Below are 19892 nucleotides of genomic sequence, written 5' to 3' on the forward strand. Positions count from 1 at the left end.
TATGTGTGCATATATATGAATATATATGCACACATATGTAGAATGTGTACATGCATATGTGCTTATGTATTTGATGTGTGGAGGGCAGAGGACAACTTTTCACAATCAGTTCTCCTCTTCTTTCATGTGGATCCTAGAGATTGAACTCATGTCATAAGGCTTGCCAGCAATTGCCTTTACCCACTAAGCTGTCCACCTGGATCAGTTAAGACCCATAACTGCTTTGGGTAGACTAAGATACATGCATGAAGAGATATCTTGTATGGTTTCCTGGAAGACTGCATGCAAAGTTACAAAGCATGAAAACACTTAAGGATACGACGAAATTTTTTATCTGAGCAGTTTGAGAATAAAAGTGCTACTTATTGAGATAAGGATGCTCCTTCAAAGGTGCTAAGTAGGGTCTGTGTAAAACCCAAAATGTAATGCCTCCTGCCATAACTCTCGTATGTATAAGAAGGGTCAATGGATACCTTTTAAATGTGCGAAAGAGTACTGTATGTATGAGATAGTATTGTGTGATCCTGGTGCTGTATGAGATAGTGCTGTATGAGATAGTATTGGTCCTGGGTGAGCCTGGTACTGTATGAGATAGTATTGGTCCTCTGTGAGCTTGGTGCTGTATGAGATGGTGCTGTATGAGATAGTATTGGTCCTCTGTGAGCTTGGTGCTGTATGAGATGGTGCTGTATGAGATAGTATTGGTCCTCTGTGAGCTTGGTGCTGTATGAGATGGTGCTGTATGAGATAGTATTGGTCCTGGGTGAGCCTAGTGAAAGGGGGCTCATAAAGATAAGTTCATGGCTTCTGGAGAACACAACTTGCTGGAGGGCTTGACTGCCTCTCTATGATGGGGTGGTTCCATGTGAGAGTCACTGCTGAGGTGACTGAAAGTCTTCATCAGACAATTTCATGATTGGTTTTGTGTCCAGATGACCATTCTGTCGTTTTAACGTATGACTCCAAATTGTTTGACCCACTTCCAACTGAGGTGTGGCAATCATTGTTCTCACCTGTGTGTGTGGTAACTCATGATAAATTCTAAAAACATGTATGTCACTTCCAAGGGTAGGTATACAGGGCCATTTAGAATCAATTGGCTAATCCTCTGTGTTCATTTAGATACTCATTACTGTAAACAGAAATGATATGTAAGACATACTTAATATTTAAGTCAGATGGCTACTGTGATGCTACCAGATGGTGAGGAAGCCAACACAAAATGCAGAAGTAACATATAAGCAAGCTCTCTGGTGGACAGTTTCAGTTAAACCCAGCTTTTAAGTCATTCTGCACCAGGTACCAGACATGAACAAAGAAGCCTTCAGGTGATGCTAGTTCTCAGCTTGTGTTAAGTCTCAAACCACCATCCGATACCAAAGGAACAGGGAAGAGCTTTCCTTGCTATACTTTCTCCAAATCCTGATCACTAGATTCTATGGACACAGCAAAATGTTGAGGTTTTTATACTGCTAAATATTTGGGGGGTGTTTTGTTTGCAGCAGTGGATCGTTGGAAAAGTCAATCTAGCTTCTGCATGGAGAATGGATAGGGGGTACAAGAGTTGAAATAGAGAGCTGTTAGTATAGTGAGAGTGACCTGGGTTAAGGCTGTGGAAGATAGGGCAGAGAAAAGCATATACATTTGAGAGAGGTAGGAAGTTAAGCCCAAAGGACTTAGTGATCTGTTGAGGATGTGAAGAAGTTTAAGATGGCTAAGCTTTAGTTTGAATGACTGCCTTATATAGTAGTGCCTTCAAAAAATAAGAAAGACTGAAGGATGAACAAGAAGGAATTGAGATGAAAGGAAGTCAGTTGTAAGCTCCTCGGAGGAGCTCTTGCAGTAGTCTTGAGAAAGTTGATGATGGCTTGATGTTGGCCATTTACAAAAGAGAGAGAAGAGAAGATGGTTCAGATTCAAGAGCAATTAAAGAGGTGAGTCATGAGGTCTTACACATGAATCATATTCTTAGGACACAGAAAGCAAAATTATGAAAGAAAGAATATTGTAAACTAGATGTGATAGCTAATCTCGACTGATAACTTGGTTAGACTGAGAGATGCCTAAGAGATGAGTTTTTAAAATTACATTTGGAAATGTCTGTAAAGGGGTGCAAGACTTATCTTGAATGTGGGTGGCACACTGTCTCACAGGATGTGAACCTAGATGGAGGAAAAGAGAAAGCCAGCCAGTACAGACCACCATAAGAGCCATTGCTCCATTGCTGCATCCCTACCGTGATGTACTCAACCCTCAAACTGTGGGCCAAATAAGTCTTCCAATCATATGATAGCAAACAGCAGATGAGGTGCAGGTACCACCATGAGTAATGCAGTGAATGGAGGCTAAGACAGTCTTTTACAGAGAGCAGGAGCTTGGATTCACTGGCTCCAACAGACCTCTGAGACTCGTTAATAGAAGTTGCCTTTATTGATCTGACCAAAAGAGCTACCTATTCCAACTTAGAGGGAACTTAAGGTTCTGTTGAAGCACAAGAGATCCCCTCCCCCTTTTTTCTCTTCCTCTTTTTGCTTTCCTCTTAAGATACAGGGAGGGCCTTTAGGACCATGGCTGTATTTGGGAGGTGGGGCACTTCTCAAGGGAACGCAGATCCCTCCAGTTCACAGCTCTGCTCCAGTGCTCTCTTCCTAGCAGCTTACAGCTCCCCTCCATTTGGAACAAAGCAGTTGTTAGACTTCACATTTGCAAATTTGCCTAAGGACTTTTTATTATGATCAGTCCAAACACAACAGGGAAAAAGCTCTTAACATTGCATAATTATTTTCAGTAATTGGGAGGGCTGAGGAGTATGAAAATCACTTCCAGTGTTTTTTTATAGCACAGCTGCCTTATTGGCAACCTCTCTCTAGTGCAAAAGTTCATAGTGTCGCCTGTGCACTGACGTGAAAACAACAAACATTTTTCTGACCAATAGGTGCATAGGCAGATCCCAAAAAGATGCAGTTCAGGGGAAATAGTGCAATAGTGCAATAGAGCCACTACTGCTCTAATGAATGGACCTTAATATTCTTTTTGCACTGATTTTTTTCCTGCTTGTTCCTGATTCTGAAGACTTAGGTGATGTCACGAGATGTTGTAGAGGTGATGCAAGCACAATTCTGGAAGTTAGGCTGCTGAATTTCAGGCAAGAGTCAGCAGAAGCTAAATGTGTGTGGAGGAAGAGGTCCTGGGTAAATACCAGTAGTTTTGAACTTGCCTATTCCTTGCAGCAAAGGGAAGTCTGTGCTTACACTGAGAAGATCAAAGAACTTGTTGTGGCAGTGCTGCTGCATGTCGGTGAGCCCATGAATATGGTGGCTCTGATGTGATCATTCCCATAGCTCCTTTGTCTCTTATCACCTATACCGACTCCAGCTCCCTTTCTTCTTTAGTAATGGAACAAATATTAACATGTCAAGTATCTGAGTGAGTGGGAGTTCCAGGCCTGGTCCTAGACAAGGTAAAATGTGTAACCCTGTCATTGTTTAGAGAAAGAAGAGGGTAACAGAAATTTCCTCTACCTTGTCTTAGAGTCGTTGGGAAGAAACACATGGAACAATAAACAGCAAATAACTTCTTGAGGCTATAAAACAAATAGAAGTTAGTATATTCATGAAATGTTTGCCTTATACACAGTATGTTTAAGAATATCCAGTGACAAGTTATTATTTATTTGTATTAGAATTAGGCATAAATATTTGTAAGGAGAATAGCTGGGATGAAATTGTTTAGCCATGATTTGAGAGCTAATTGTCATCTCGTATGCATCTGCGAGCCCCAGCGGAGGCAAAAGCAGCTCCATCCTCAGATGGGCTATAGGACTTGAATGATCAACAGACAAGTGACTGCCAATTGGTTGTTTGCAGGTAGTAAAGAAGTCATTCTCCATCATCTTCCACTTTATTTGCCTTGTACTTGTTGGTAAAGATGCACTTTCCTCCTGGGAAGTAGAAACCACATTCAGAAGTCTATATGTCAAACTGTAGGCAGTTGATTCTTGGAGAGATTAAGATGTGATCTGAATCAAAAGACTTGGTTATCTCTTTTATTCAGCCTGGTTCGGGGTGGGTTTGTAGTTAATGACTACTTTGTCTAATAGATACCACATGTATGACACATGCTTAAAGGCACGAGAATACAGCAAACTATATAATCAGATGTACCTTTGTTAGTTTGAATAGCACTTTGAGAACTCAGACTTTTTTAGCAACCATATGAACGTAGATGATCCTTATGTTATATGTAAAACCACCTCAAATTTACAAAATACTTTAGAATCTGCATGCAGTGTGGGGTATATTCTAGCATAAGACTTTCTCAATTTGATTGTGAAAATTTTAGTAGCCCCATACAACAGGTACTGTGACTTTCTCTGTTCAACTGGCAAGAAATACTTCAGATAACTAAAGTGGTTTGCCTTTGGTTGGTACAACTAGAAAGAGAAGGAACTGGCCTTTGATCCAGATGATGTGGCAGTGACAAGAGTCCCAGGGAGTTAGTGTGGAGTACAAACCAACATCAGCCATCTTTCCACAGGTGATAGAAAAGTAGTTTCAGTGTTTTTAATTTATTTTTATTTTATGTGCATTGCTGTTTTGTCATGGGTGTCAGGTCTCCTGAAACTAGAATTACAGACAGTTATGACCTGCCATGTGGGTGCTGGGAATTGAACCTGAGTTCTCTGAAAGAGCAGTCGGTGTTCTTAACCACTGAGCCATCTCTCCAGCCCCAAGTTCAGTGTTTTAAATGAACACAGTATTTTCTTGAAGAATAGGAGAAATAATTGTTTTGTGTTTTTGACATTTGAGCTAATATTTGGACTTGAAGGGGCATCGATATTGCTATTCCAAGAGATTAAGCTAAGTTTCCAGGTTTTACAGCATAACTACCACATGGTGATAAGCTCAGTCACCCCAGCTCTGCTCCCTTTCTCCATGTGGGCCTCCATGCTCAGTCCTGTCACCTGTCATTAAAGAAAAGCTGTGTAAAGCTGCAGGCAGTTGCTTATACTGGTCCATGAAGCATTTGGGACTGTCCCTCCATTTGGCTTCCTTTGATCAGTAAGTTCTATCATCAATGTGTAGTTAAATGTCTTCTGTGAAAGAGAAATAATGAATAGTAGTCTTAGTGATGGCATGTGGCTAATGATAAGAGCAGGACTCTGGTTTGTATTGACTTTTCTCAACTTGTACATATACTTGCTAGTGGTTCTCAATAGCTTGCAGGATAGGAACGGATTTCCAATTTGTCTTATAATCATTAAAATTTCAACTTATAATGCGCCCTCAGCCTTCTCAGGGATTTTCTTGTCACCGTTACTCACATAATCCAATATTTAGACTGCTCCCTTGAAGAAATGGCATACACAGAATTTGCAGCAATATCAACATAGGATATTTGTAATGTGTACTTTTTCCCACCAGCTTCCTGGGTCCCTCTGCTGTTTCAGCCCCAAAATAACATATGAGACACTATATTATGAAGCTGTTTGCTGTTTGCTATGATTTCTCATTGGCTAGCTCTGACTTAATTTTTATCCCATAACTGCTAGTCTAAGACCATTTCCACATGGTCTTTGTCTGCAAAGGGTCCGGGTCTCTCGTCTCTCGTCCTGCCTGGTGACTGACTGTGTCTCTGTTTCCCAGAATCCTCCTCGACTCCTAGTCCCACCTATCTTGCTTCCCTATTGGCCAACATTGCCTTATTCATCAGCCAATAAGACAAACATATACACAGAAGAACTTTCCCCATCAGGTACTGAACTGGCAGAACAATTGTTCTAAATGGTGAATAGTTCTCCATTGTCCTAAAAGGGGAAAAGACTGTCTTGCTAAGTTGGAGAGTGCTTCAGGAGGTTTCAGAAGTACTTTTTAGGACTTGGAAATTGTTGAAAGGTTTGAGGTGTCATTAGAAGCTGTCTCACAACTCAGATGTTGAAACAAATATGTGACATTTTGAAGATATACACAGACATAAAATGTTTCTGATCTCAAATGAAATTACTTTTTATCAAAACTGATGTTTCTACCAACTTCAGCAGCCCCACACCAGCCTTTGAGAGAAATTATGTTCATGGTCCCTGATCCATCAGTGGCTGGCAACATGCCATGTTAAAAAATGACAAATTGAGAATGTTTTCTCTGGAGATGATCAGCTCCAGAGAGCCGGGGAAGTCATGAATTCTTCATTATCAAGTTGATTTACCTTACAGCCTAACAAGAGGCTTACTCACTGAGAGCCAGATGGTTCTGTGGAATGAAGCAATGGGGCAGAAGAAGAAAGATTCACTGGGTGTTATAACCTATGTCAAGGAAAGCAAAAGGCATGTAAGGTCATAATGCCCTCTTAGCGATGGCTCAACCATTTCTTAACGCCGATTGATTCTATTCATAGGCCGAACGTGCAGCAAGTACAGGTAGCATTTGCAGACAGTGCTTTGTAGGAGCTCCTATTACACTACTTCACCAGTTCACAAAATTACCTGGGCATTATCTTGTGTTCAGGTTGCAGGCCAGACAAATTTGTTCCCTTGAGGAATGTTAGTAGTGGGCTAGAGGAGGAGAATTACTGAATAACTGCTGGAGGCTTGCACACTCACAAGCACAGATGAAGCAAAAGGTGTTTTGCTGTGCTTTGATTTTGGTACAAGCAACTCTGCAGGGGAAATAACTACCTCTAGCTCATGCAGGGATGTGAATTATATTCACAAATGATGATCTTACAGACATGTTTAGTATAGGGTGTTCTTTTCATATCAGGTCATTCGTTGTGTATCTCAGATGGGTTTCTCTTAAGTCTTCTATCTCACAGAATTAAGTTGTTCCCGGGTTGCATCTGAGAGTGGCTTTCTGAGCTTTGTGAGTGTTACTTGGGATAGCTATTAGAAGACAGGGAGAAACGGGGAAGGCTGGGAGTGAAAGGCCAAAAGAGAACGGTGGTAGAACGTTTCAAAAGCCTCAAGAGGATCCAATAAATTGCCACAACTAGTGCTCCCTTGTACAGTTCTGGGTGACAGACTTTGCTAATGCTTCTGATACATGTTCAACTCACTACTTCTATTGTTTGAAAACAAGATCCTGAAAGCCTTTGGCTCCATTATGTATTGATTACAGTGCCCCCAGGCATTTCAAAGGAAGTATATAGTCCATGGGTGGAACACAGCATTCAGTTATAGCATCAGCCCCACTCAGAATGGCTTTTGGGTCTCTTTCACATTTGCTCTTGGGTGAGCCATAGTTTGGTCGGTCGTCCCTTGTTCAAACCATTTGAAGTCCTTCCTACCCTTGCCTCTCCTAAGCCCCAAGTTCAACATTTACAGAGTTCCACATTTTTTGGCCCAGGCCTGTTAGGTTGCTACAATACCCTCAGCCTCCAAATAGCAATTCCTCTCCATGGCCTTTGAGACACTCCAATGCAAAATGTTTGCCACTTAATGGGAGTGTTAAATTACTGTGATGGGCTATTTGCATGAAGGTAATTGATCCATAGAACATATTTCTTCCTTAGCAATGTGGCTCAGCACAGCCAGCTTATGTTGAGATGATTACTTCCTGCGCAATAAATATGCTAGAATGTTTTATCAGGAGAAGCAGAAAAGACAGCTTGAAATATGCATTTATAGGTGGTGGCAAGGATGACCAAATTGGCAGTTAGTTTGCCAGGGCCCATTTGTCCCTAAGAGGCCACATGGCAGAGGGGCTTGCTCTCTCTTCTCATAGACACACAACACAGAGAATAGGAATAGATTTTATGCTAGCAATTAACTTACTGCTGGAGAAAATCGTTCCTAGGAGCATTGTGGTGAAAAGTAGTTATTTCCTGTTTCACTGTGAGCAACTCCTTGGAGGCCAGTTGGATTCTGACCACTCCAAACGAAAGGGCAAACAGTAACTGGTTGCTATTGATTTCCCTTTGAGGGTCTAGGGACATCTGACTGAACATGAAAATATTTTGTGACTAGTCCTTGCATTCAGAGGGATTCTTCAGGGTAAAGGTTTTTTTTTTCTAGCCCAGAAAGGAACTTTTTTATTCCTTGCCGCCTGTTCATGAAATTTTGAAAAGACAAGCCAGATGCTAGGTGTTGGGCTGGAGGGAGAAGCTCAATTGTTAAATTAAATTCAAAGCCTGTCGCATGTTCCCTTGAATCTTCTCAGTGGTGACAAATCTCTGTCCTCTGAGAACAGGCTATCTCTGCTCAAGCAGCTAGAAGCCATTAGAGCCCACACTGGTGAATAAGGTGGGTGATCATGTTTGGCAATGAATGTTTGGGGTTAGAAATGAGCTGTGTCTCTCTGCTAAGGACACAAATTTGCCTGAACAGATTACAGGTGAGTTCTGGAGGCAGGCCTGACAAAAGGAGAAGCAGAAACTTTGGGGCAAGATTTATGTCCTGGAATCAGTGTTGTATCTTCTCATGGGTACAACTGATAGTAGCATCATTCATTCAGATACAAAAGTTCTGGTCATTGGTTGAAGAATAGCATGTGCATTTTACTTTGTAGCTATGTACTGCATGGATATGGCCTATAACAACCAGAGCTCCTTATGATATTTGCTTGATTCTGAAAGCACAGTTTATAGGGGTGGCACAGGAAATTAGAAAGACTCAGACATATCTAGCTCTATGCCATTATGTTTAAGCCAAATTGCTCTGTGTATTACATTTTGATTGAATTTTCTTCATCTGTGAAGTAGGCTAACAATAGTAAACTGCTTGACAATATTTTTATGAGCATCGAAGCACACCATGTACAATAAAAAATAGTGCAACCAACACATGGGGAGGCATCACCCATCTGACACTAGCATTTTTGTTTGGGAAACAATGGCTTCTAGGTGCAGCATTGTTCAGCTGTTCAGGCTTCTTTTCTCCTATTATTTTTTAACTTAAAAAATCTAGTTTACAAAGTAGTAGGTTTCCATATGCTTTTTAATAGATTCTTCATTTAGGTTAACAATCCTCTCTGCCTCCTTGTCTTCCCTGTTCCACATCACTACCAATTTACTTAAACCTCCCCACCCCTAGTGTTTTGCTTTGAGGGGGGATGTCCTTTTGTATATGTTTCTCTTATTGGTTGATGAATAAAACACTGTTGGTCCAATGACCAATGAGGCAGTGATATAGGTGGGACTAGGGGAGGAGAAGTCTGAGAAAGGTAGGTAGGAGAGCCTGTGAGGGTCAGTTACAATGTAGCCTGCCAAAGGAATAGCAGGTCCAGACCCTTCTCTAGTAAAATAAGACCACATGGAAATACTTAGATTAATAGAAATTGGTTAATAATTGAGATAGTGCTAGCCATGATGGAAGCAGAAGCAGAGATCCACAGCTAAGCACTGAGACAAACTCCTGGAATCCAGTTTCAGAGAGGGAGGAATGATGAACAAAGGGGTCAAGACCATGCTGAGAAAACCCATAGAAACAGCTGACCCGAGCAAGTGGGAACTCATGGACCACAGTCTGACAGCTGGGGAGCCACCAGAGGACCAAACCAGGTCCCCTGAACATGGGTGTCAGCTAAGAGCACTGGGCAGTCTATAGGGCCTCTGGCAGTGGAACCAGGATGTGTCCCTAGTGCACAAACAGACTTTGGGAACCCATTCCCCATGGAGGGATACACAGGGGAGGCTCTAGGCCCTGCCCCAAATGATGTGACAGATTTTGATGATCCCTCATGGAAGGCTTCACCCTCCCTGGGGAGTGAGTGAGGGATGGGATGGGGGTTGGTGGAGGGCAGGGGAGGATGGGAGGGAGAGGGAACTGGGATTGATAATGTAAAATAAGATTGTTTCTAATTTAAATAAAATCTATGTAAAAAGATACAGCTAGCCAATAAGAATTGGCCAACAGATTCATAATTAATATAGTTTCCATGTGTCCATTTGGGGCTCAAGGGCCATGGGACCAGGTGGGACAAAGGCTTCTCTACTTTCATATCACCTATGTTGTACTAAGACACTTTCCTGGTAAGCATTTTCCCCAAATGGCCTCTGTCTAGTTTCTTGGCGTCTATAGATCCTTTGAGTCAAACATACACACACACACACACACACACACACACACACACACACACACACCTACCTATAGATTCAAATATAGTATTTACAAACGAGAAAGCACATGTGACATTTACCTCTCTAAGCCTAGGATCATGGAGACGCTGGAGACTTCCAAAACAATGTAGGCTATTTCCATTCCTCTTGCTTGCCTACAGTAATTAGGTGATCAGATAGTACTACTGAAGACAGCACACACCCTGGTAGCCAGATACAGAGAAATCAAGCTGGAACTGAGCTGGAATCCTTCTTCCTGCTGGCTAGCTTCAGAATGCTTGATGGTTCTATTCAGGTTGCTAGGGAAAATAAAGTATCAATGATCTTACCCAGCTGTGAACTCTATGAACTATAATGCCAATCTACAAAGCAAGATATGCCCACTGGTGCAATAGCAGTATGACAATAGCAGTTTGAATTTGAGGCCCAATCCACAAGGGCGGGGGGATCTATGCTAGTACTGTAAACTCAGTTAACAACCCATGACTGGTGAAGCTATAGAGCTTAGAGGAGAGCTCATTACTGTCATTTAGCTAAACAGATATGACGCCAAACTACATTCTAAATATTCATGTTTATACACATTGACAAATAGTGATCACATCCTTCATCAGAGAATCTCTTTGCAGTGAATGGTGATGAATACAGAGACTTCTGGCTGCTCTAGGCGCTAAGAGTGAGTGATAGTTAAGTGATAAGTCATAAGCAGAACATTTATACCATAAGGCTCATGGAACATTGCCGAAGAGAGAGCAGGAAGAATGTAAGAGCCAGCTGGAAGAGAGGGGAAAGGCCATGAAAGGTTGGCTTCAGGACAGGAGGCAGCCATTGAAAAAATGATTTCACAACAGCTGAGATTGTCTGCATTGGTCCTGCATGGAGATTGCATTTGCCAGCAGTAAATGATGGATTTGGGACAGCTTATGGAGACCTACTCATTCCTGATGAATTATTAGGTACTGAAGGATTCTTGGGCAGGAAATGTTCAGTTGTATGCCCCAGTGGTGAGTCCTTCAGGATCCAATGGGTAGCTCCAATTCTGTGGACATAAGACAATCCTGGTTAAAATTAGTGGGTCACAAAACAAAATAATATGAATGTGGGGAAGGGACCTGTAGGGAGGATTGAACTACGACAGGGATGGAAGGGAAATAAGTGAAGGTAGAGGTGAGAATAGTCAGAGTGAGCTATATGTGAAATTGAAACACAAAAAATAGGTCCATCTAATATATGCTAGATACTTAATAAAATGAAGCCTCTACCACCACATTATCACTATCACTGCAATTACTAAGTGGCTGATCAAGAAAGATGAGATTACTAAAGCCTTGACAGTTGAAAGTGTGTGTGTGTGTGGGGGTGTATGGAGCACAATCAGGAAAGGTCACTGGCATACAATGAGACTAAGGACATTGTGGACAGAATAAAGGTGATTTGAGCTCCCTCAGCTTTATCTGTATTTTAGTCTTTCAATTTTTAGCAGATTATGATTGATTTTGTTAGGGAAGTTAGTAATGAGAGATTGATTTAAAGTTTATTAATGCAAATGATCAGGGGTTACAAAGCCATATTGGTGCTCTACTCAATTAGGCAGGGAATATATAAAACAGTTAGCAACTAATTGTCATGTGTGTATGAACACTTTGATAAATTAAAACACCACAGATGGGCCAGGAAACGGTACACAAAAACAAACAAGCTAACAAAATCCTAGCTTCAACAAAGAGAATATTTGTCAGAGCAGAGGTTTCTGTTCTCGCCAAGGTACTCCATCCCCATCTACTCTGCTGTTAGGTCACTTCTGCCTTTGAGTCTCTCCTTTTGTCTGATGAGTTTTACGGTAATGAGGATATTTAAAGGTAGGCTCTGGGGTTTTGAATATGTATTATGAATATGTTTCATATGCGTAGAGTGACTCAGTTGATCTATGAGCTTAGCCAAAAGCTCACGTGGAATGACTTTGAGAGCGCTTCCGGTAATCAGAGGATACGGTTGAGATGAGCAGCTGCAAATTACTGTATGCCATTCCTTAGAGGGAGTGGAAAATTTCTAAATACCAATTGGCAGGCAATTGGTGGGGGAAATGCTTGTTTCATGCTCTTCTGCCTCCTTAGCCTCCTACCCTGAAGCAAAGCTCACTAGCAGGATCATAAATAAGAAAATACAGAGATCATGCTAATGAAATCGAAGCATGCATGTTGGGTAATGCCTGCATCTGAAATGAGCTGCAACCTGGGAGAGGATTGCACCTGCTGCATCTGGGCTACCCAGTATATGCATGAGTTCCCATGGAATCTGCATCTCTTAACCTTTTAATTATGGCTCCCAAAGTTAAGCTTTCCGTAATGATGATGTTAAATGTACAGTTCAGTTGTGTCAAATATATTGACACAGCGGTACAAGACATTTTCACAACTCTTTCCATCTTACAAAACCAGAACTCAAAATCTGTAAACACCAACTCCGGTCCCCCTCAGCCCTGATCCTGATAACCACCACTCTGTTTTCTGTCTCTGTAAATTTAACTGTTTTAAGTACAGTACAGAAGTGGATTAATGAAGTCCTTTGTCTTTTGTGACTAGTTTACTTCACTTAGCACAATGTCATCAAGGTTCAGCCATGTTGTAACTTGTGATGTTATTTCCTAGAAAAAGAATAATTTCCCATGGCTGAATAGTATTTCATTATACAGATGTGCCACATTTTGTTTATTCATTTATCCATTAGTGGACATTTAGATGTATATTCTTTCACTGTTCCTGCCTTACATTCCTACACAGTCCTACATGTCAAAAAGAGAGAAGATGCTGAACAAAGTTAGGTGAGGTGCATTTTAAAGATTGAAAAAATGAAAGAAAAGAGAGAAAAAACATTCTTTATTTAATTTACTTTGATCCCTGTATAATGACAGAAACTATAATGACAGAAACTTAATCAACGGAAGTATAAGTCAGAAATGTTGTAGGCCCAGAGTTTGCTCCAAGTATACTTTTCACAGATACCAAGCCCCCTTTTCTCTTTAACACTGATTCTATAAAACAATGCAGGATCTTTCTACATATGTAGAGACATAGTTGATAAATATTTTGATAAAAACAAAGAACCTATGTTGTAAAATATAACATAGTGGCTATAAGAGGCTCACTAAATAGTGGACAAATACTAGTTAGTGTACAATTAATTATTCCATGCAATACATACTAATTGCATGCCTCCTATGTGCAAGGCCCTAAAGAAACTCAGTAGTGTCTGCAAGTTGGAGGAAGGAATACAACAATGAATCAATATAATCACCATTTATTGTTCCTGTCAGAAACAAAAATTTGAGGAAAAATGAACAAAGGCTGTTTACTCACAAACCTGTAGCTATCACTACTGTTACAGCAGGGTTGTGAAAGGAATGCTAGTACATTATAGTTAATTAAGAAAAAAACACACAGATTGCCTCCAATTTGCAAATATGCCCCCAGACTAGGAAGGTTGGGGTAAAGAATTTTGTAACTGGTTTTCAGGTTTATCTGGCAGTGTATGGTGTTGGTGGCATGGTGACAAACAAGAAATTTGGGCCTGTTTACAAAGAGTAAAGATCTGAAGAGAGATCTGGTACTAGTGAGATGTCCAGAGGCCTACAAGGATGACACCAACTGGCAATCTAACCAATACTGGAGAGGCTACCTTAAATGCCCTCGTCTATAATGAGATTGATGACTACCTGTATGCCATCCTAGAGCCTTCATCCAGTGACAGATGGAAGCAGATGCAGACACCCACAGCTAAACACTGAACTGAACTCCTGGAACCCAGTTGCAGAGAGAGAGGAGTGATGAGCAAAGGGGTCAAGACCAGACTGGTGAAACCAACAGAATCAGCTGACCTGAACAAGGAAGAGCTCATAGACCCCAGACTGATAGCTGAGAGGCTATCATGGGGCTTATCCAGACCCACTGAGGGCTCAGTGAGGAGGCCTCAGCATTCTTTGGGCCTTGGGCAATAGACCAGCATTTAGTCCTGTTATCCAGATGGACTTTGGGAGCCCATTCCACGTGGAAGGATGCTGTCTCTACCTGGACATTTGGGGGAGGGCCTAGGCCCTGCCCCGGATCGTATGACAGACTTTCGAGATCCCCTAACAAGGGCTTCCCCCTCCTTGGAGAGTGGAGTGGGGATTGGGGGAGGGTTGAAGGAAGGCAGGAGAGGAAGGGAGGGACAGGGAGCTGGGATTGACATGCGAAGCACACTTGTTTCTAACTTAAACTAAATTTAAAAAAAGAAAAGAGTAAAGATCATCAAATGTTAAGAGCACATAATGTGGTTAGCTGCTGGGTTGTGTTTTTGTGGTCAAACTGTTATTATGGTCCTTGGCATGGAAAGTCACCATGGGAGGCTGCTCTCAAGTACTTTATATATGCATCGGGTTCCTTGCACAAGTTAAGTCAATCTAATCACCACAGCTCAAGTGACAAAGAGGGGTACTATTTTCGTTTTTGACAGAAGAAAGCTGCAGCATAGACAGGTTATATAATGTGTCTAAAGACACACAAATGGTAAGCAGCAGAGTCAGGCCATGAATCCCTTGATCTGAACCCATCTACAACATTCCCTGGAAAAGGCCATTTACCGAGAGAAAATAGGAAAAGAATGATGCTGTCTTTTATAGAAAGGATGGTGAAAATACTTGGGGAATTTTGCTCTTCTCATTAAAATCATCTTCATCATCTTATTACATAATTATTTGTTAACTGCTCTAACTTCATGTGCTGTATAGGCCTTTGGGACACCAAGAAAAGAAATAATAGATTTGTTTTTCTCAGTAAAAAAGGGAACATTTTGTGATTTCTGTTTTTTTTTTAAGTTTGGTCATGCACTTTTTTCTTTTAAGATAATTTGACTTAACGGGAAAATGAAAACAATTGCAGAACAAAATGCTTCTTTGCATAAATAATCTGCACTGTCATTTCTGAGAAGTCCCAACAAGAGATTAAGAAAATCCTTGATGGGCAAGTGAAGGAAGAGAGGGGGTGGTTCTCATCCCAGACGTTTAAGCAAGGTTGACTTAAGTGGTTTTGATTTAGAATTGGATGGGTGAGAAGGCAAATACTTCACACTAAGTACATTCTGTTAAATTCAGTTTAGTCATCACTATGACTTGAACATGGTTTGTCCTTGTAAACATTCATTTTGTGGTATAATTTCCCCTCATGAAACTTTTCAAGAGGCAGGTCTTTGAGGTTATAATTGGTTAATAGGGTACAACCTTACCTTGCTGAATGGAGTAATATCCTTCCAAGCATTGAATCAATTTCCCAAGACTATTGGGTCTCTCGAAATAAGTTAAGTCTCTTGAGGCTGGATTGCACCCTGGGAGAAAGAGTGGATATCAAACAAGCTCGGCATCTGCCCTTTATGTCATAGACAACCTTCTTTTTTAGGTGCCTGTTTCCATTTTCTGTTTCTCCCCTATAACATGATGCAGTCGATGTTCTCATCAGAAAGCCAAGCAGATGCAGCAGCCCAAATAAACCTCTTTATAAAAGTTAAATTTCATGATTTCAGATACTTTTATTATAGCAACAGAAAAGGGAATATGATAGGGCCATAAAGCCCAGGAAATAGGCAGTGGGATGCCCAAAACATTTTTTTTCCTTCTGTATTCTTTGGACTAAGTGCTATGGATTCTAACAGGTGCTGAAAAGGAAAAGTCAATTGTTCTTTTTTCGCTCTCACCTAAAGGGCATCTCTCAAGCATTTTCTGCAAACATCCCTTGGAAAGAAAAATAAAAAAGTAAATAGTTTCCTCCTGGGAAACAATCACAGGCACAGTGATAACCACCATAGGCACAGTGATAACCACAATCACAAAACAAGTGGTTCACTGGCCTTTCCTGAGCATCTGCCAGCATTACTGTGTGAGAGACCTATGATAATAAATGAATGGATAAGAATCTCAGAAAGACAGGGAGACATCTGCCTTCCACCTAGTACAGGTGCAGGGCGAAATGAAAATCCTTATCATCAGTTGTCTGTTATGTGTTCTCTATGCATTGAGAAGGGCATACAATTTATGTCTTAATCCTCAGCAGAACCATATGTGGTAGGTACTAGTATTAATATATTCATTTTTAGAAGGGTAATCCAGGACTCTAAGAGATTAAACAACATTCTCAAAGTTACAGAGCTAGGATGGCATGGGTCATGGAAACCAAGTCCAGGTCTGCTGGCTCTATTAGATTTTGCTCTAATTTGAATGAGAATGGCCTCCATATGCTCATATATCTGAATCACCTGGGAGTGGCACTATTTGAGAAAGAGTAGGAGGCATGGCCTGCTGCAGGAAGTATGTCACGGTGTGGGGGCTTTGAGGTTTTAAAAGCCCAAGTCAGGCCGAGTCTCTCTCTTATCCTGCTGCCTGGGGATCTGGATATAGAACTCTGAGCTACTTCTCCAGCATCATGTCTGCCTGTGTGCTACAATGTTCCCCACCATGATGATAATGGACTAAGTGTCTGAAACTGTAAGCCAGCTTCCAATGAAGTATTTTCCTTTATAAGAGTTGCTGTGGTCCTGGTATCTCCTCATAGCTATAGAACAGTGTCTGAGATAGAAGTAATATGATGTTTTCTCTGTCACAGATTCTAATCTTCATGTTGTGTACTAACATCTGCTTAGTGAAGCTAAGGGAAGGTTTGGTCTTGTAAGCATGATTACAACAGAAGTGCTGGAGACCTTCAGGGAGTTGCTTTGAAAAGGCTGAAACAAATTAAAAACTGCTTACCAATCTCAAGCCTTGGAGACGTTGGCCCTTTAGTAGAAAGCAGGAATCTTGCTGAACAGCAATAGCTGAGAGAAAGAAAACGGGATATGGAGAAACCTTCACAGGTACAGTCTGGAAGCGATTTTCAACTGGATGTATTTACTCCCTTTATTAGACTCACGAGGAAACAGACTGAAGCATTGCCAAAGACGTTAGTGAGTTGCACACTGGTAGATCACGTGCAATGATCTTTCTGCTTTTTTTCAAGATCCCTGAGCTCTGTCTGCTCAAGCATACTGCTAGAATTTATTCTGGGGGCATTTCTTTGTCTCTTAAGCACCGCTGTTAGAGGTGAGAAGATCTGGCGGCAGAGTAAAGAGTTCTTCATTAAGGTGGAGGGCCAAAAGAGGTGTGGACTGTGTTTCTGAGCTTTGAAGAACTGGAGTTCAAAGTAACTGTGTTAATTACACTCCCCATTTTGCTGCATTGGCATGGCATTACCAATTTGCCTCAGTTGAAACACTTATGGTATAGACTCTTTTCTGTCATAAAGCAGCCGTTTGACCCAGTTCCTGAAAATAGAGGTGCATAATGGCCACCACAGGAAATCTGAGTGACTTCTTGTATCTGTAATAGAATCCAAGGGTTATTTGGACGTTATCATCAACATTTTTGTTTGATATATATGATGAATCTATACAAGCAATCAAGTTGCTTTCTATTGCCAGTCCCCAATACCATGTGAATGCCATATCAGATGTCATAAGGTTTCCCAACAGAACCTGAAAAGAGCATCTCACTAAGGTCTTTTCTGGCCTCATTTGCCTTCTGTTACACATGTATTGCCCTTGTCTTTACCACTGAATACTAGGAAAGAGCCTGTTTACCTTAAAGATATAGAAGAGCAGGAATCTGGAGGAGTGGACAGGATAGGAGTGGAGGTGACTTTGTAAGGGCCTCTTTATCCTTTTATATTTTCTCCTCATTTATTTTCAGGCTCTGGATGGTGAGACCAATGCTAATCGATACAGCTGGTTTGATACTTAAAATATCAAATAGCTGGTAGAGCAGATGGTGGGGTACAAGACCTCTGGGAAAGGTGGGGACATGGCCCATAGGAGAAACTTGAGCCTTCTAGAGGTTTCTAGCAAAGAGGAGTAAGGATCTGCTCTTCCACACCTTGCTGGGGTTTGATACTCACACATCTACTTTGATTACAATAGTGTAGGACTGCCAAAATGACTGATACAGCCCATTTTAAGTAATTGAGCTCTGAAAGCACAGTTCTTCACAAAGGTTTAAGAACCATTAAGACCATAGGTCTTAATTCTGCTCACACATTAGAATAACCCAGGATTTGGGATAAACACTGATACCCAATGCCAGTCAATTTCTCCTAATCCAGAATCTCCCCAACAGTGGTCGCCTGTGTGCATGTCAGTGCTTAAGTTTTAAGCGCTTTACAAATATTAAGTTGTTTAATTCTTATTAAAGTGCTGTGAAAACTGTACTATCCATGTTACAGGTAAGTATATTGATGGACAAGCTTCCGGTCTAAGGTCCAACAGGCACTCTGGCTCCAATGTCTGAGAACTTTACTCCCATATTATGGATCAGCTGGTCTCCAAGGTCTGGTTAATTGTATTCGTTTAGCTTCTTTGAGGATGCAAACCATAAATCTAAGAGTTGAAAGTTAGAAAATCACCAAGACTTGGAAGCTGCTGTGTTTTTTTATAATTGCCTGTAGTATGTCTTGGATTCCAGAAGATTGGGTTACTTTCCTTGGGCCTATCTTACTCTTCCCTTTTCTTTTTTTTCCATATATTTTTTTATTTAACTTTTTACGCATGTCACTTTCAGTTTCCTCTCCCTCCCCTCCTCCTCCACCCTCCAGTCCTCCCAGCCCATCACCCCCACTCCACCTCCCCCTGCTCCCCAGGGAGGGCAAGGGCCTCCATGAGGGATTTTCAGGGTCTGTTACATTATCCCGGGAAGGGACTCTTCCCTTTTCTTGATTAATTCTGTAAATGTCAATGGTGCCTAGGGCTTTATCCTCTGCTATGATCTCTTGAATTCCAAAGCTATATAGGCTATTGCTCATTTAATGATTTCCTCTGGATATCTTGTGGGCTCTCTAGCTCCCCATACCCATCACTTTGAAAACTATTTTCTGTTTTGTATCACAGTGAAAGCAACACTGTCCATTCAGTCACACAAACACAACATCTGGGACTTGAGATTTTTCCTGCCATAAATATTCTAGCAGTTTGAGTTTAAGATGAGTGCCAAGTTTCTGGCTCATCCCTCATCTTTAGCAACAAATCTAGAAATCACAGTATTTACCTAGCAACTCCACCTGAGTGAACAAAAAACAGTCTAGACAAGTGTCTCTCAACCCGTGTGTCAGGACCACTTTCACAGGGGTCGCATATCAGATATTTACATTATGATTCATAACAGTAGCCAAATTATACTTATGAAGTAGCAACAAAAATAATTTTATGCCTAAAATACATGATGAACTGTATTAAAGGATCACGGTATTAGGAAACTCTAGAACCACTAGTCTAGACTCAACAAGTATCTGGACTTGTCATTTATCCCCTCATAAAACTGCCTGGGCCTATGAGGTGTGAGAGAAGAGAGACACAAGGATAAGATGGGGGGGTGTTGCTTCGATCTTCTGGCTTAGAGTTGTCCTTGAGATAAAGAATTAAAGGTCTCTCTTCCTTGGCTGAGGAGTCACCTCAGTCTTGACACTCTTACCTAGCATGTACAAAGGCCTTGGTATGGCCTCAGACAAACAGATCCCTCTTATTTCTGGGCAAGAAGTAGTCACACTGAGAAATCTTTCCCGATAATTCAAGGAAGGCTTCTCAATGTAGTGGAAGCAGGGTTGGACAGGGGGCAAAGCCAAGGGAGAGTATTCAGTTATTAAAACCTTGGCAGAAAGTTGTCTAATTTAGTACCAAAGTCCTTGTTTTTGGACTTCAATATTTTTCTTAGCTTTTTGTGCATTACAATCACGTACTTCAGATCCTTAAACTCAGGATAATTATTACAGCAAATTACAATTTCCCCCAAAGATACT

This window comes from Mesocricetus auratus, unplaced genomic scaffold, assembly GCF_017639785.1.
Source record: "Mesocricetus auratus isolate SY011 unplaced genomic scaffold, BCM_Maur_2.0 Super-Scaffold_100003, whole genome shotgun sequence".
Lineage (NCBI taxonomy): Eukaryota > Metazoa > Chordata > Mammalia > Rodentia > Cricetidae > Mesocricetus > Mesocricetus auratus.